Below are 13,126 nucleotides of genomic sequence, written 5' to 3'. Positions count from 1 at the left end.
CTCGGTTGCGAGGAAAGAATAATATTTGGGTTCAAATTAACGACTCATTTTTTTAGGCCTAATTTTCGGACCTAGCCCAAAACATTTTCAGCCGAGACACACGTGACAACACATGCTAACACATGCTAGCACATGAACACACACTCTCTCTACACTTTACAACTCACGGACAGAACATCATACACGTGATACCCTCACAACACACAACTCCCACATTGATACATATGCTAGAGAGTTTGGACAAGGAGATAGACATTCTGGATTTTAAACTACACAATAACACCTTAGGACCTTAGGCTACTATTCATGGTCTTCTTCACTTTGAAGAAGACAAAAACGACCAAAAACCCTCACTTCCATCTTGGTCTCCCTCACGCCCAAGCGACAACCAGTCGACCACCCCAACTCCACGCACAACCCGTCGACCTGAAACCAGCTTCTAAACGATCCCCGTCGCCAACCCTCGTCACAGTAACGAACCAGAAATTCCTGCTCCTTCACGTCTCAAAACCACCATTGACCCGTCACCGAAAAAACCAAACAGACCCCTCATCTCTGTCAACCAACGACCAGCAGTCCTCCTGCTTGTCGTCAACCAGTCGACATCCAGCAACCACCTTCTTCACAGCAACGAACCAGCTCCCCCGTCACACCCTGTTCGAACGATACCGGTCCGCCTTCGTTATCATCCATACCTGTTCGTCGACCAGCAGTCCCTGAACGAACCACCATCACTGCCTCGCGTCCTGACGAACAGCCCATTAACGACCATCATCTTCTTGACGCACCTCACTGAATGCACACGCACAAACGCACAAACCCACAAAGATATTTGGTTTTCAATGGAGTCCGATGGAGGTCGAGTCGCATGAGATCCGTCCGAAGTTTCCATCGAGGTCCGTTCGCAGTTCGTTGAGTTTCCGGCGAGATGTTCCAATAGAGACCTTGTCCGTGGTTTTGACGTTTCATTCCCTAGTTTGCTATTGAGGTCCAGTTCTCTATCTTTTATCTTGATATTTATCATCTATTGGAATGAAAATGGCATGGAATTCCTATGAACTGTTTGTGTGTTATTTTTTGTTGAATTGCTTTTGAATATACCATGGATATTATTACCTATTAGAATTGTTGTTCCATATTTGTTTGATCTCTGATAACTTCATTGTTATTTTGTTTACTTTGTTTTTCGTTCGAATTTTGTCTTATAAGATATGTTCCACAAAAAATGGGTACATGAAAGAAATAAGTTGCTGGATTTAGATTATAGCTTAACTCTTAATCTTCATGATTTAATTATTAGTCTAATTCTATAATGCATGCTTTACAATAGTCACAAAGTTTGAGAAGAATAACGAACACCTAGTATACTTTTAGGCGCTTTTAATTTATTATCGTGATTACGGGTACGGTTCCCGTGACGCAGTTGTGATGCTTAATTTCTAAATTCGAGGGTGCATTTTATGTGACCCGACTTCAATTTTGAACAAGGTTAAATAAAGCGTGTCGTGAACCACGGGTGCTATGGTTTGAGATGTTTTAAATAACCTTGAATTTTTCCCGAAATGTTAAAAGCTATTAAAATAATAACATCCTTTTTGCTTTAACTTTTGTTTTAACTTTTGCTTTTGCTTTTGCTTTAACTTTTGCTTTTGCTTTTGCTTTAACTTTTGCTTTTGCTTTCCCTTTAAGCTTTAACTTTTGCTTTTGGCTTTAGCTTTAGTTTAAACATATGTACAGCATGTGCCTATTGTTATTTGAAGTATTTTTAAGTTTGTTGTCAGACGAGTCTCGCAAAAAAAAAATGCACAAACTGCGGGGCTCTCATAAATGTATATATTAAAAATACTTAGAATACGGGATGAACCGTCTAGCGAACTTCACGGCTTTCCCCAAAGATAATAACACGTTAGACTCTTTAGGTGCGATTTTAATTAAATTACATTCTTAAATTCGGGTGCGCATTTTTGTGACCCAAATCCAAATCTCAATGGAGTCGGAATGTATTAACAACCACGGGTGCATTGATTGCGACGTGGTTCGAGATGCATTTTCACGACGTTGCAATTCTATTAAAAAATAATAATAAAAGCGGTTTAAACTTAATAAAAGCACACAAGTTATAACATGTATTAAAATCAGATATTTAGCCATTATAACAATTTAAGCGACCGTGCTAGAACCACAGGATCCGTGGGTGCCTAGCACCTTCCCTCGGGTCGACAGAATTCCTTACTTAGAATTTCTGGTTCGCAGACTTCATTTGGAAAGTCGAAAATTTCCTCGATTTGGGATTCAAGATAAACCGGTGACTTGGGACACCAAAAGCCAAACCTTTCCCAAGTGGCGACTCTGAAATAAATAAATAATCCCATTTTCGAATAATGTCACTTAAAATAGAAAAACTCCCTCACGCATTTATCCTTCGGGGTAGGTGCGCAAAAAGGAGGTGTGACAGCTCTGGCGACTTTACTGGGGATCCAAACCCAGAACTTCGGTTCAGGGTTTAAGAATTCGAGCTTAGAATAACTGTTAAAGTTGGCTTGTTTTATCTGATTTTTACATGTTGAGCCTAATGTGCTAAATGCCGCTTTTACCGCTTTGATATTGTTTGGACTGTATATAAATTGCTACGAAACCCTCCTCTCTCTGAGTCTTCTAAATCATCTGGGAAGTGTGCACTTCGTGTGACTTCTTTTCTGTTAGAGTCTTATCCCAATTTTAGAACGAGGTTCGGACAAGTTGCAAAGCCGGTGAAGCTTCTGTATTCCCGGTACTTTGCCCCCCCCCCTCGGCTCGAGCTGTCCGCTCGGGTAAGCCAGGTCTAGAACAATAAACTCGGGTTTTTAAACCTAGTATAACAAGCCTCATGCTGGATCCCTAGTAAGAACGTTTGTTTGCATCATGTGCATTTGACCATGGAGACTCAACACAGGGGCTGGGTCTGTCTAGGACAGGTGTACCCAAATGAAAAAGACCATCCTGATGCATCTTACGTGCTACTTGCGCATCTGTTTGTTTCGGCTTGCATGTTGACCGGCTTCTAGAACAGAGGAAGAAAATCAAAAACAAAAAATCAAAAAAATCAAAACTCTGCCGAAATTAAATAATAATAATATAGGAGTGAGAGGTAGGTATTTAGAAAATTCTGAAACTCTGCCGAAATTCCGAAAAAAAAGTCATCTCCAAATGAGCCAAAGTTTTCAACTGCCATGTTCTGTCAAAACTGGCGAACTACGTGCGTCTGATTCTCACCAGATGTGAGATACGTAGGCAAACCTCATCGGTTCCGGCCCATAATTTTCAAAAAAAATCCAAAAATATTTCCTTTACTTCCTCACTAGAAAAGTATTTTTTTTAAACCCCAATTTTCAAAAAATCCAAAAAACAAAAAAATCATTAGTTCCTTCTTTAGAAATTTTTTTCCTTAGAAAATTCAAATAAAATAAAAGAAGTTTTTTTTTAAAAAAAAAACTCAAAAAAAGTAGTGTCCTTCTTTCTGAAGTATTTTCATACGGAAAAAGAAATAAAAAGAAAATCAATAAAAATCAAAATCCAAAATACGGGTTTCCTTCATTTTTAAGTATTTTTCCCAAAATTCAAAAAAATCAAAATCAAAAAAAAAATCCAAAAAATACTCTTTAGATGTCTTTCTTTTGTAAATGTCCATAAAAAGTTTTTGAAAAAAATTAAGTCCAAAAATATTTTCGCCTTTCTTTAGAAGTGCTTTTGTAAATAAAAAACAAACTCAGAAATCCAAAATATTTTCTTAAAAGTCTCTCTTTCGAAAATTACGAGGCAACATCCAAAATCCAAATATTTTTCTTTCTTCTTTAGAAAAAGAGAAAACAAATAAAAATTCAAACAAAAATATTTTCTTTTTACTTTTAAAATTCCCAAAGTTCAAATCAAAAGCAAATGAATTTTTTTGGAAGCCTTTCTTTCAAAAATAAAACAAAAGTCAAATTTCAAAAGCAAAAAAAATCAAAAAGATTTTTCTTTTTTCTTTTAAAGCATTTCTTTCAAAATTCCAACCAAAAAAAGTTAGTTTATTTACTCCATTTTCGATCTTCCCGAACTACGCAAGATTTGATTCATGCGGGGTCATGATACGTAGGCAATCCCCATCGGATTCGATAATAGCTATAAAATAAATAGAGTGAAAAAATAAACTGAAAAAAAAGAGAAAAAGAAAAAATAGTGAAAAAAAAGAAAAAAAAGAAAAAAAAGAGAGATTGACAAAAAATAAAAGAGTAAAAAAAGAGAAAAAAAGAGTGCAAAAAATAAAGTAGCGGCAAAAACAAGAGTGATTAAAGAGAGACAGAAATGAAGAAAAGAGGTACAGAGTGAAAAGGGCTAGTTAAGGTTGGGATAAAACATGCAACCGTTCAAACACACGGTAGAAGCGTTTAACTATTAGGTGTATTTCATCCCAACGTGCGATTTTCTATATGTTAAATGTTTCAAAACTAACAAGGTTGTTGGATGTGCAAGCAGTTAGCCAGGTTTTGGTGGTTGGTTTTGGTGGTAGTCTAGTCTCCCCTCCTCACAAAGGCACATATGGCCTCCGCCGGCAATCTACCAATCATCGGTCCTGAGGATAGCCCAGCATCGACTATTCTACATCTAGAATCAGCAGCTGCTGAAGAGAACAAGATGTTGCGTCTCCGCATATTGGAAATGTGGGACGCCTGGTCTAATGGTAGGGAACCGCCAAGTGCAATCCCTGGGTTCCTAAATTGATCCCCAGGTCAGGTGAGGTTACCAATGCCCTTGTGGCCAACCTGCTCATCCCATGTGGGCGCCCTCCAATGCCTTCCGATGATCCTGGTATGCCTTCTGTGGTTTACCCTCAGGCATCGGCTTCAAAGGCACCGCCTCCAATGTTCATCTTTCAGGGTCCACAGTTTCAACCAGAAATGATATATGTGACCCCATACTCGTTCACTCAACATCCATAATATGACCTCTCGGCGGAGCAAGAAAAGGTTGTTGAGAATCCCGAGCAAGAGGAAATGACTCGGAAGATGAAGAGCCTAGGACAAAGCCTGAAAAACATACAAGGTCTGAGTGGCCAAAAGAGTGTGTCATACTCTGACCTCTGTATGTTTCCCTATGTCCACGTGCCACTTGGCTTCAAGATGCCAAAATTTGAAAAGTACGATGGGCACGGAGACTCGGTCGCTCATCTAAAACAATACTGTAACCAGTTGAGGGGTTTTGGTGGGAAAGAGGAGCTGCTAATGGCCTATTTCGGGGAAAGCCTCACCGGAATCGCTTATGAGTGGTATACAGATCAAGAAACTACTCATTGGCACGTGTGGGACGATATGGCCCGAGATTTTGTTCGCTAGTTCCAGTATAATGTGGGCATCGCTCCCAACAGAAACACTTTGTCCAATTTGGAAAAGAATATCACAGAAAGCTTCTGTGAATATGCTGTCAAATGGCATGAGCAAGCTGCGAGGGTAAATCCTTCGATGGACGAAGTTGAAATGGTCACAGTCTTTCTGCAGGCCCAAGAGGTTGACTACTTCCAGAACATGATGGCCGATATGGGTAGGTCGTTCGCTGAGGCTATCAAAATTGGGGAAATGGTTGAAAATAGTTTAAAAACGGGCCGAATCTTGAGTCAAGCTGCCTTTAAGGCCATATCACAGGCTGCTCAGAATGGTTTGTTGGAGGGTTTGATGAACAGAAATGGGTTCGAAGAGGGAGCCATGATGGTGTCAAGCTCGAGGGGGGGCCATAGGTCATTCATCCAATCATATATGCCTCATATTGTCCCACCACATTATTATCCCCTTCAAGATGATGTTGATGTTGTGGCACCGCCTCCCTATGAGGTGATGAGTGTGCAATCTTACACGCAACCACAACATTATACACAAAATCGAGCTCCAACTCCCATAAATGCCCATCCTTACCAAGCTCCATATAATCCCCATCCAGATCTTCCCCAGTACAATCCTCACCCAAGAGAGCCTTTCAGAAAGAATCAGTTCACCCCTATTGGTGAATCGTATTCAAGCTTGTTCCAAAAGCTAATCAGGCTAAATCTATTGTAGCCAGTGGCCCCGAATCGGCCGAACCCCGAGTCCCCCTCGCACCGAGCTGATGCTATATGTGAATACCACTCTGGAACAGTGGGACACAGTACAGAGGACTGTTGGACCCACAAAAGGGCAGTTGAGGGTTTGATTGAAGTTGAAAGAATTATTTTTCGGGATGAAGAAGCTCCTAATGTGATGAACAATCTGTGGCCTACCTACAACATCGGGCCAATAGTTGGAATGATTTGTGAAGCTGAGGAATTTGATCCGGCATTGAAGCCATTGCCGAGGCAGGAGAAAAGCCAGAAAATGATCGCCAAGCATGAAAGTTCCCCATTAGACGGGAGTCTCGGTAGCCAGTCTTGCTATCCTTTTTGTTTCCGGATTATCTCAGGGTGTGATTCGGACATTTTACTCTATTGTCTTACTTTCTGATGTAAACCCTTCTATCTTCAAATATTAAAAAAAAAACAAAAATCAAATGAAATTAATATTTCATTGTCTAGGAATGTTTCTTTTCTTAATCTTGTCATTTTTCTTTCTTATTCTCTTTTTAGTTCTGTTAAATGCAGATTTCAAAAACATGACATGCTTGCAGACTTCATGCCCAGATCCTGAAAGCTGTCGAACCTCGAAATAATGAATCAAGAATTAGATCGCAATGAAGATAAAGTTTAAGGAAATAAGACAAAGAGTTGGAACATCTGAAGAAAAATTGGTTCTAGTTTGGAAAGGTCCATACATTGTAACAAGAGTACTTCCAAAAGAGTGCGTTGTACTTGGGACACGTCAAAGGAAATATCCCGAAAATAACTATCAATGCAAATGCAGTCAAAAGTTACTCTGTTTGATCCTCCATATAGCATTAATATTCTCCGGTTGGGATGAAGAAGGCTTTTATTCTCGCTACTCAAACACTATCAACCCTTTGCAAACCCTTTGAGTTGGTTACCATTCTTTGACTACCCTCATTGGAACCTAAAAGTGTCATTGAAAAAAAAAAGATAAAAAAGAAGAAGAGAAAAATGAAAAATTAAATAGAAGGAAAAGAAAAAAAAAGGAAGAAAAGACAAAGAAAATGAAATGAAAAAAATGAAAAAGGAAAGGAAAAAGAAAAAGAAAACAAAATAGAAAAAAAACACAAAAAAAAAAATCCAAAAACAAAAGTTTCCTGAACTACGTTCGACTTGATTCCGAAAGGATACGTAGGTAGCCTCTCTATGGGGTTCAGTCACACCAAAACAAAAATCCAAAGTCCCCCAAAAAGTAAAACTGGGGTAGAAGTTATAATGGTTCGGCAATGATCCCGCCCAAAAGGTTCCAAAGTTGTAGTTCAATCCAAATTCTTTTCACCCAAAACCTTGTTCAAGTCCTTCTGATCAATCGGCAAAGCGGTTCAAAATGGGAGGATGGAGTTATTTGGATCTGATACAATAAAATGAGAGGAATAAAATGAGAGAGTCTTATTGGTGAAAACCCACACGAGCACCGTAAGGCGACGGTAAGCAGAGAAAATCAAAATGAGAGTCTTGTTAGTGAAAACCCACACGGGCACTATAAGGCGATGGTGAGAAGAGAAGTGAGGTGGGTCAGCTCGTGAAAACCCAAAAAGGGCGCCTGTAAGCACGTGATTTTTGCTTCAGTTACTCCAAAAAGAAAAAAAAATCAAAAATATATGTTAAAATGGTGTGTTAATTGTTATAGGTGTTAACCAATATGTGTGTAAGTTTATTTTAATTTTTACAATTTTTAGGAATTGTTAGTTTAATTTGTTGATTTGAAAAAAAAAAAAGGGAAAATCGGATTGGGCCCCAAAATGAGGCCCAAAGCCAAGGCAAGACCCAGTCCAAACCAGGCCTGCCCAGGCACGCCCCCAAAACGACGCCGTATAGGGCGTTCGATCTGAGCCGTCCGTCCGGATTTAGATTTGGGTCACATGAAATGCACGCCCAAGTTTAAGAAAATAGATTATTAAACACGTGCCTAAAGAGACTATCGTGTTATTATTTTGGGAAGGCCACGAAATTCACTAAGCGGCCCTCCTGAATTCTAAGTAATTTAAAACGAATATTTTGAGCAACATTCAGAAAACATTTCCCTAAACTGATTTTTAGGGAAAAGCTTTTTAAGGTCAGATGGGCAAAGTACGCAATGGCCCGGAAGCAGCGTTTGCAACAGGTCATAAGAGATTACGAAACGAGCGTCAAAATACTAAGGGAGACGAGCTCCACTCTACATGATCGGATCGTCAAACAAGCACGAGATGCCCAGGCCGACAGAAGACAGTGCTACGATGCAATGGCCTGCATGGAAAGACAAATGGAGTTGTTTCAGGATCGACTTGCCGACGATGCTCAGGCACTAGGGTTAAAGAACCATCTGCCTTTGAAGCAAAGCATGTATAAACCTCAATTTATATTAAAAGCAAAGGAAAAAAAATCACCATTGTTCTGTCTGTTTTTAAAAAATATTAAAGAAAATAGTTTGTTTTGCCATTAAATGAAAATAAAAAAGAGTTTGTTTTTTTTTTAAAAAAAAATGTGTTTTATTTTATTTTATTTTGTTTGTCTGTGAAAATGCCAGAAATAAAAATAAAAAGAGTTTTTATTTGTTCCAAAAATAAGTATATATATAATCCAAAAATAAAATTTCAAAAGAAAGTTCAAAATTCAAAAAAGATAAAATAGATAAATAAAAATCCGAAAATATTTGGATTCTTCTTTAGAAAATTCAGAAAAAAAAACATTTTAGAAGCATTTCTTTTATTAAAGGTAAAATTCCAAAAAATATTTTCTTCTTCTTCTTTAGAATAATAAAAAAAAAAGCAAATGAAATTCAAAAATATATCTTAGAAGTGTTTCTTGTAAAAAGAAAATCAATCAAAAAATGCTTCCTTTCTTCTTTTAAAGTAGTTTTATTGGACCGAACTACGCGGGTTTGATTCTCACCGGATGTGAGATACGTAGGCAACCCTCATCGGGTCCAACCCCACCTTCTCAAAAAGAAGGAATGTTTTATGTTTTTCGTTAATTCGTTTGTTTGTTATAAATGAAAATAATAGAATAATAGTCTATTTGATTATTGTGAAAATAGTTGTGAAAATAATAATAAAAAAATAATATATAGAAAATGGAAAAGGGTCCTCTCAAAAACAGTTTATTTGCCCGAACTACGCGGGTTTGATTCTCACCGGATGTGAGATACGTAGGCAACCCTCATCGGGTCCAACCCCACCTTTTGCTAAAAAGACAAAAACAAATAAATAATAATAAAAAAACAAATAAATAAAAAATATATGTCAAATTTTAGCTTTTGTCATAAAGAAGTCGGGTGACGCTGTTTTATCAAGACATAGCCGAATGTTCCCGAAAGGGACGCCGGAAGGCTGACTTTGCATAAACAGCCACTTTTGGGTCATTTTTAAGACTTGGTCCAGTTGACCCCCACAGCCTAAAAATCTTCGTCCCCGGGACGTTGAAAGGCCGTGCTTGCAATATTGAGTTTTCTAATTCGAAAAACGACAAAAGAGTCATAAATAAGTCAGGTGATGCTGTTTTGTCATAAATAGCCGAATGTTCCCGAAAGGGACGCCGGAAGGCTGACTTTGCATAAATAGCCACCTTCGGGTCATGCTTAGAATTTTTGGTCCAAGTTGACCCACACAGCCTTATAAATCTTCGTCCCCGAGGCGCTGAAGGGCCGTGTTTACAACGCCAAGTCTTTTATTGTAATTTTTAAAAGAAAAAAAATCAAAGAGTCAGCGGTCATGTGAATACCGTCTTTTGTCATAATAAGCCGAGCCAGCTTCGGCCGCGTCTTAAACCGTTCTTGCCGAAATAGCCTTAGAGTATCTTTCAGTTGTCGAAAGGTTATTTTCGTAAAAGAATGGACAAGTTGGTAAAGTGTCATAAAATAATCCTCCTCGGCCTCAAAATTCATGTGAAATTCGGAAGGGGCCACGTTTGCAAAATAACCATTTGGTTGCATTTGTCGAACAGAGGAAAGGAACTGGCCGTCTGTTTTGAGTTTGTAATTCTTTGATTAGAGTATGCAAGTTGTTTGATTTTCGAGGCCGTTTGTTGTCTTTTGTAAAAAGTCTGTTAGTATGGTTAGTTTTTAAACTTTGGCAATCAAGTTTTTTTTGATTTGAAAGTTGGAAATTCCAAAAAATGTGCTTATTATTGTTTATCTTTTATTGGGCATGAACTACGCAAGGTCTGATTCATGCGGGGTCATGATACGTAGGCAATCTCCATAAGATTCGACCACAACAAAAAAAAATATATAAAACAGAAAAATGAAATGAAAAAAAAAAAAATGAAATGAAAAAATCTAAAGAAAAAGAAAATACAAAATATAATAAAATACAGGGGTTCCCAAAGTACTTCAAAGGGGCAAATAAGCAAGTCGGGATGACGCATGTTGTTTGAAGCAAAGCATGTTAGGAACCGTTAACTGCCTAGGGGCATTGCATCCTCAATGTGTTGTTATCAAATCTTTTAAACTCTAAACGCTAACAAGTTTGTTGTTTTCCGAATCTCAAACAGTTAGTTGTTAAAGAATTCTGGCAACACACCCTTACCAAACTAGATCCAAAGGACCGATAACAACAAGCATGACTACTTCAGAGAATAGTACCGAGGAAGAAAGGCCGATGAGCCAGTTGTTAAAGGAAGCGATGGGAAAGATAGAAAGGATGGGACTAGAGATGAATGCAATGCAGCTAGCTCTAGCCAAAGCGCAAAAGAGCCCTGAGCCATTGGGGCACATGCCGGAATACCCTCACTCCGGCCCTTCAACAAGCCTCCCAAATCCCCATTACCATCAAGAAAGAAGCCCTTATGATTCCCAGGCTCCGCCACCCCATCAACCTCTCCCCACACTCGATATTCCCACTCTTGTGGGACCCATATCAGCCACCCTGCAAAGATCAAACAGCGAGCCATTGCTTCAGGCTCCCGATACGCAATACTATCCCCCTGAGCCTACATTCCATGCCCCCGAACAACATGCCTACAATCCACATTTAGAGGCACCGGCAGAAATTGAAAAACCGGTTAAAGCCCCAGAACAAGATGAGGTATTGAGGAAATTCAAAAGCCTGGAGCAGTCATTCAGGAACCTGCACGGATTGGGCAACCAGGTCAGCGTGGCCTACAAAGATCTATGCCTTTTCCCGGATGTCCAACTCCCAGCTGGGTTCAAGATGCCTAAGTTTGATTTATATGAAGGGCACGGTGATCCCATGGCACATTTGCGGGGATTCTGTAGTAAAATGAGAGGGGCAGGCGGTAAAGATGAACTGCTGATAGCCTATTTTGGCCAAAGTCTGAGCGGATCAGCACTCGAATGGTATACCAAACAGGATTCCAGCAGATGGTACACCTGGGATGATCTGGCACAGGCTTTCGCAGGTCATTTTCAATACAATCTCGAGATAGTCCCTGACCGTCTCACATTGTTGAGGACCCGGAAAGAACCTGGGGAAAGTTTTCGCGAGTTTGGGTTCCGCTGGAGAGAACAAGCAGCCAGAGTCGATCCTCCCATGAGAGAGGGAGAGATGGTGGACTACTTCTTACAAACCTTGGAGCCAACTTACTTTGGCCATCTAGTGACGACAGTTGGTAAATCTTTCAATGAAGTAGTAAAAATGGGCGGTATGATCGAAGAGGGACTCAGGTCCAACAAAATCCTGAGCTATTCGGCAATTAAAGCAACCACTCAGGCCATCCAGAGCGGCACTGAGAGTGTACTGGGGAAGGAGAAGAAAGAAGATGTCACGACTGTTGAGTCTGGAGCCTGGTTCGGATCTAGAGGCCCGTCTCCCTACTATAGCCACCCACGACCCTACCACCAAAATTACCCCCGCACTCCATATAGCCCTCCACGACATTATTACTCACTGCCAGATCCCCATTTTTCCGTTCATCATGCACAAACCTATACCCACTCTCCAGCACACGCACAATGGCGTGCGCCGGCTCCCCAAAATACATACCCACCTCCACCAAGCATATATCCACTTCCGAGGGCCTATAGAAATCCTCCAGGGTCAGGATTCCGGGGGAATCAAGCTTTTAAGAATGAGAGGAAGCAGAAATATACTCCGCTGGGAGAATCCTATACTATTGTGTTCCACAAATTGAGGCAGTTAGGCCTATTGAATCCTATTGAGCCCAAATTACCAAATCCTCTTCCTGAAAATCTTGACCCTTCAGCAAGTTGTGAATATTGTTCGGGGGCTCCCGGACACGATACTGAGAGATGTTGGAAGTTGAAGAATGTCGTGCAAGAACTCATCAACACAAATAGGATCGAGGTTCAGGTTCCAGAGCCGCCAAACATTAATGACGATCCGTGCCAGTGAAAATAAATGAAAATTGGACGGTCAACAATTGGACGGCTTCTCCTCATCCTATCCGAAGGGAGTCTTGGTAGTGGGCTCTGATTTTTCTTTTTTGTTTTGGATTATTGCAGAGTTGTAATCCAGTTTTGTTTTAGTGTGAAACTCTGTTATCCCGTATTTCTATAAAGCGAAAGCTTTTCTCTTCTTATTTTGTTTTGAGTCTATTTTTCTTCCTTTTCTCTTTCTAAACAATGCTCTTTATACTGATTCCAATGACATGGCATGCATAACGGATCTTCAACTTAGTCTAAAAATCAATCTGATTCCGAACTGATTATACAAAAGGTCAATCACGATGACGAATCGGGATACGATGATAATAAAGCCTTCAAAGAGACAAACAGAGAGTTAAGCTAGTTAGAAAAGAAATCCAAGCCCAACTTAAATGGCGCATAAGACATCAATTTAGGGGATGCAGACGATATCAGGAAATTTAAAGAGGGACAGCAAGTGTTGAAACGGATCCTCCCACATCAGGCCAAAACAAAATGGCAAATTTGTCCCGAATTGGCAGTGGCCGTCTATTGTGACCAAGATGTTATCCAGTTGCACTTCATGTCAGACAGATGTCGAGGGAAGATGCATCGACATGGCTATTAATTGTTGTTTGTTTGTTTATACTTGGCATTTATCGGAGAATGAAATGACGGAGGCAATTTTTTCTTCTATC

The 13,126-nt window shown here is 39.7% G+C and overlaps 1 long non-coding RNA gene across 1 annotated transcript; it reads left to right on the top strand.

Annotated features, from left to right (window-relative positions):
- The first annotated feature begins 200 nt into the window (after positions 1–200).
- On the top strand, positions 201–10,202 carry LOC142174664 (uncharacterized). Its single transcript, XR_012703613.1, has 2 exons — positions 201–988; positions 6,623–10,202. It is a non-coding gene; the product is annotated as an uncharacterized LOC142174664 (long non-coding RNA).
- The last annotated feature ends 2,924 nt before the right edge of the window (positions 10,203–13,126 follow it).

This window comes from Nicotiana tabacum, chromosome 20, assembly GCF_000715075.1.
Source record: "Nicotiana tabacum cultivar K326 chromosome 20, ASM71507v2, whole genome shotgun sequence".
Taxonomy (NCBI): domain Eukaryota; kingdom Viridiplantae; phylum Streptophyta; class Magnoliopsida; order Solanales; family Solanaceae; genus Nicotiana; species Nicotiana tabacum.
This window is presented reverse-complemented; position numbering and strand designations above follow the sequence as displayed.